The following is a 6,000-nucleotide window of genomic DNA, read 5'->3' on the forward strand; positions in this document are numbered from 1 at the left end:
AAAAATCTCCAGGTGGTAAAATTATGGGTAGAGATGTGAGTTGGTATAGATTACATGTTGGTATATACAAGAACCTGGGCTCAAACTGAAAGAGATGAGTAGAGATAAGGAGGAAGGGAGGCAGGCAGGAAGGATAGACAGAAAAACATGAAAGAAGGGAGGGCAGAAAGGCAGAAACCGAAGAAAGAAAAGATGGAGGGAATACATTCATTATAAGAAGATAAAAATGTGTTTATTTAAGTGAGAGTAAGTTTTGATGTTCTAGAAGGCACTTCAGTGTTGTGAACACAGAGAACATAAATGTCCCCCAAATGTGTACAGTGCTGCAATAATCTATAATGTTCTCATATGTAAATTGTTTGCATGCTTAAAATGCTCACATCCCTTTTTTCTGATACATGCAAAATCAGCAGTGTGTTTACATGAAACATTAGCACCATCCTCTGTGTTTGTGATTAGTCTATTGTATGACCAGGATTAAAGTGAAATGACTTTAAAGGTGCAGTTCCCCTCGCTCCATGTAGGTTCAGCCTGGTGACAGTGCTGTTTCGTTCTATGCTATTATTTGTCCTATTGAATACCTCCCTTTTACCACAATTACATTTTAAATACTCATTACTTTTCTTTTAAAGTTATAGATATTTTATTCAACACAACCCTGACAAATGTTAAATATATGTATTTCTCAAAAACATAATTAATACATATTGATTATGGGGGACTAGTTGGTTTTATTTTGTGTACTTTGACAATTTAACGATTTAACATGTTTTTATTTTCTAATGTACATAAAAGTATCCAGAGATGCACTTGCCCCTCCCCCCCCCGAATGTAGGTTTGTGACTAGATTTAGCATGATGTAGCTGTCATTACAGTGAATGCTCACCCATTGTTGAGAAAACAACCTAGATGTAGTTACCACATGAAAATTTAATTAGAGGTGGAAGAAATCATTTGTCTGGCAAAATAAAACATTGAATTCCCATGAGGATGTCTTTCACTTTCTTTTTAATATTCTAAATGTTAATGTGATAGAAACAACTGAATTGTTATTATCATTTAAAGATTCAATTACTTATCCAGTTTATGAAAACATACCTTTAAATATTTCAGAATTTAATAATTACAGACAATGTCTTATACCAGCAGTCTTCATTCAAGTACAAACTTGCATCCATCCAGTGCCGTCCATTTTTCATATATATTCTTATAAATATATTAGCATATGCAAATCAATACATTTTAGAGTCAGTATTTTTCCTTTACCCATTCCTACATACATTATTCATAATATGTCTTGCCTATAATTTTAAACATTTATGGTTTGGGAATGTATATGATTGAATCTACTCTACCTAGATTTAAGTCCACCCTCATGACTTTATTTTCAGAAAGAGTATATATATATATATATATACTCCTCAGTATTATGCATAAGCCCCCAGCTGGAAAGTGTCAGGACAGAACAAATTTTATATTCACATGTTCAGAAATAGTTATGACATTGCCCGGTTTTGCTAAAACAATAAGGAGTCCTTCATTTGTCTTCTATGTCAAATTCAACATCAATCTGATGTCAAAGGAGCAGCTGTCACCTTATCAAGAAAGAGAGGCCTTCAGAAACATGAGAGGAGGAAGCCACAGATTAGCACATATGGTACATAAAAGTGAGAGGACCATTGCAGTTCTCTTCCATCTGTTCTTTGGGTATCTACCTGCATCAGTACAAGTGCTAAGAAACAATCACTTGCCTCAACAGTTCGTCCAAGATAACACTGCTTTACTTCAGTGGCCCCATTCCTTCTCAGTGTCTTCTTCACACTTGAATAACAAGTTAGTTTTTAAAATAATTTAATGTGATTTTTTTTAAAAAGCTTTAATATATTTCTGATCTTTTATGCTTCCTATCTAATTGGAGAAAATTTAAGGAACCAGATAACAATTTCTGACATGCATTGAGCTAGCTAAAGTCAGAAGAGGCAGGCAGCTTTGCAGTGTATTTAAGGCTGTTAAAAAGCTGATGTCTAGATGAAGACGTAAGCAGACCAAGCAAACCATGTTGTTTATTTCACTTGATATTTAGAGCTTTGTTGAATTCTATGCATAATGATATTGTCATAGATCATTGTGGAAAAAAACATTTTATTCATAAGAATCTATCTACCATTCTTTGAACCGACCAAATTCTGCACAAGAATCTAAACCTTTTGCAAAAGCAAAACAGAGCACAAAAGAAAACCCATATGTGCATTCCAAGTGGCCGATTTTACCATCAATAAGCTGTTGATGTAGGTAACCTCTGATGGACATTCCTATTTTTATGGTTCCACGATGACATTATCTTCATTATCCAAGAATCGGGAGATAGAAGACCAACCTTCATCGTTTAACAAATGTCGTCTTCGTTCTAGCAGCCCTAATGTATTTATCAATTCACCTCATAAAATCCTACTTTCAAATAGTTAGAATTGTGTATTTCCCAGGGCTATTATGTTGCCGTGCTTGAGTGTTACTTACATAAAGTGCTATTAAAGAATGACATTATAACAAACACATTAACATTGTTTATTCTATGGAAGGTTACTTCTCAACCCCCAAAACAGAAAGAGGGTGTGCTTTTATTCTTCAAATGCTTTCCTTCCTCTTGAGTTATCCATGCAAAAGGCCATCCAAAGAGCTTATGAGGCCAACACTGAATTATTTATACAGTCCCAGTGGGTATTTAATGAAATTGTTAGGAAAATAAGTCACCACCATTACTTCTCAGGGTGTCTTTCCGTGCACATGTGACTCAGTGGCTCATCACATGAAAAGATTTCTATACTTTCTCAAGTCTTGTCATAAATTTCATTCTACTATTTGAAATAGGACAATCAGGCTACACCTTTTAATTTTCTATGTATTCACTTTGAGAATAAGTCATAAAAAGCATAGACTTTTTTACTTATCTATCACATCTCAGATACTGGGACACAGGATGTCACTGATGAGGTCACTTGTTTTGAAGCAATGAGAACTGGCAGTTTATAGCGGTGGTGTGAGGCCAATGCTTTGTCTCATGGAAAGGGAAAATGGCCACAGGAAACAAAATGTAACAGAGATCCACAAACCTGGACACTCCTAGTGATTTCTTTATAGACCCATATCTATATTTGGATCTATGTATTATGTACTTACATTTAAAGACAAGCCCCATTTACTTTACTAAATAGTCAGAATAAAATTTAACACCCACTTCAAATCTCTATTATATCTTTTATACTTAGACATATTTCTAAATTCTTCTCAATAAGTAACTGCGTTTTCTTTTCAAATTCAATTTTGTCGTAATTATATGTAGATAAGTGTTTCTTCTGCATGTATTTATTTACAACATGTGCATTCCTGGCACACAAGGTGTGCGATAGAGAGCATAGGCTCCAATGAAACTGAGCCTTCGTACTGACCTTTGTCAGCAAGCCAATAGGTGCCGATCAAATCCAAGCTTTTTAGAAGAGTGGTGAGTACTCTGGACCACTGAGTTTTCCTCCCCTTCCCAGCAGGTTTGAGTCTTGACTTTCACACAGTTCAGTACTCTTTTCTAGAGCCTTGTGAACGTTTTTTTCCTTGTAACTATCCAGGTCTCCTGGAGCATCTGTCTGATTTCACCCAGGGAGAGAATCAAAACACTATGATGCAGGTCTTACCACAGCAGCATGAGGATTTCCATTCTTCTTACTAATGTCCATGTATTGAGCATTGTCTGTAACAGTTTCCATGTGGAGCTCATGTGATCCACGATTTTCTGTTCTCCTCTTAGGGTTTTATATAAATACCACACCAATGGGAAGTGTGTTTTATAAATGGCAAACATATTTGAAGTGCTTGGATGTGTCTAATGCATTTAAAATAATTAAATGATTTTTAAATGTGGAAAATGAAATGTATAATTATAAACTTTAAGCGTCTTCAACCTCCAGAAATATTAATTAGAAAATAAGCATATTTGGTTGAGTTTTCTACACAGCAGGCTTTGTGATTTGATTTGCAAAACACATGAACTGAAGAATTTCAAGGCTTTGTCTTTTCAACTCACTACTTTTAAAATTATTAATTAATTAATTAATTAACTTTACATTCTGACTCAGTTTCCCAGTTTCCTCTCAGGCCATTTTCCTATATCTCCCTTCCATCTACTCCTTCTCTTTTTCTCTTCAGAAAATAGGGAGCTTCCCATGGACTTCAACAACTTTGGCCTATCTAGTTGCAGTAAGACGAGGTGCCTCTTCTACTGAGGTTTGACAATGCAGCCTAGTAGAAGGAAATGGTACCCAAAGCAAGCAACACACTCAGAGACAGGTCTGGCTCCCACAGTTAGGAGTCTCACATGAAGACTAAGCTATACAACACTAACCTATGTGCAAGGGGCCTAGGCTAGATTCACGAATGCTTCTTAGTTGGCAGTTCAGTCTCTGTGAGCCCCTATGGGCCCAGGTTACAAACTCACTACTCTTATCTGTGCCAATCTACGGTTATCTAAATACAAATCTCAGAGCCCTGTAGTCAAAGTTAGTTGAGATCATTCTACCTAATGTAAAAAGAATAACATAAATTTTGGCCATTATTTTTATTGACTCTGATGTTAAAAAATATTTTACTTTACTAATCTTTGTGAAACACTCATTACATAAAAAGCCCGATACTAAGACACGGGTGTTGTAATAGGGAAACAGTAATAACTCTTATGGCATGACGTTCTCCACAGGCAGAAATAATTGGACAGTCTCTCAGATATCTCATAAGTTAGGGTAGGTGTATGAAGGAAATGAAAGAACGGTTTAAGCATCTTGTGTACATTAAGGAACATTCCAGATAGAAGAGCAAACTAGTAAGGCTCTCAATTAGAAACAATTCAAAAATTAAAAAGAGTCACTAATCCAAGTGTGAGATCAAAAGCAACATCTATCAACCAAGCCACCAGGGTCAGGTTGAACACGATGATATATTTGTTTGTTTATAACATAACCAAAGCCAAGGAAGTGACAGTCAGGATTTATGCTCTATAGAATATACATCTGGCTCTGTTAACAGGAACTTTGAAATGGGAAAAAAATAGAAAATGAAGAAAACATCCAACTATGACCTAAGACAGACGATGTATTGAAGTGTTGTCTTCCATCCATGCAAAAAGATAACCAATTGTAACAGTCCCCGTTGGGGTGCACATTTGAAATGGACAGAAGGGTTGAGGCACTAATACCATCCACTGGGGTTTAGGAAGTGTTGCTCTAGGGGAAACACCAACATCAGAAAAGGTCAAGAGAGCTCTAGCCATGATTCTGGAACTAGAATGTGCAGAAACTGCCAAAGGGAAATTTTTATTCAATAATCTCCGTAGGAATAAATGACCTAGGTTTCACTGTGGGAGACCAAAACAACCACGATGCTGTATAGATGTAAGGACCTATGGTCAGCTGCGTCCCGTGTGAAGTGGATCTAGACCTTGGTGGCTGTGGCTCCTTCATTGGATGACAGGCCACTATAAGCACTAACTGAAGATATAATAGGAAGGATCAATGCATCATCCCTCTGTATGATCTTGGGCATCAATACCCTATTAATCCTGGTATTATTTACAGGAAAAGAAGGGATGCATTTTTTCAGGATTTGGAAACACGCTCTCTAAGTGAAAGGCCATTTATACAATGGAGTTTGTGATAAGATATCCCTTTTTTAGAAGAGCAGCGTGCTTTCTTTGTGTCCTCAACATTGAATTAAGGATTAAGGGTCAGAACTGAAGCAGGGAGCCCAGACTGCTACTTCTCAGTGTACCTCCTCCACAGATGGCTACTCTCCTTTGCCAGGTTAATGAAGGGGAACGGTTTCTACAAAATGGTCTCCAGACTCCCTTGAGATGCCTGTACCAGAAGTTGGCATTGAGGATGGAAACCAAAGAAGAATCCAGTTTCCTTCTCTGTAATAGAATAATTATGAGCTTTCATAGATGGGCAAACTTAAGGA

This window comes from Acomys russatus, chromosome 10, assembly GCF_903995435.1.
Source record: "Acomys russatus chromosome 10, mAcoRus1.1, whole genome shotgun sequence".
NCBI lineage: Eukaryota > Metazoa > Chordata > Mammalia > Rodentia > Muridae > Acomys > Acomys russatus.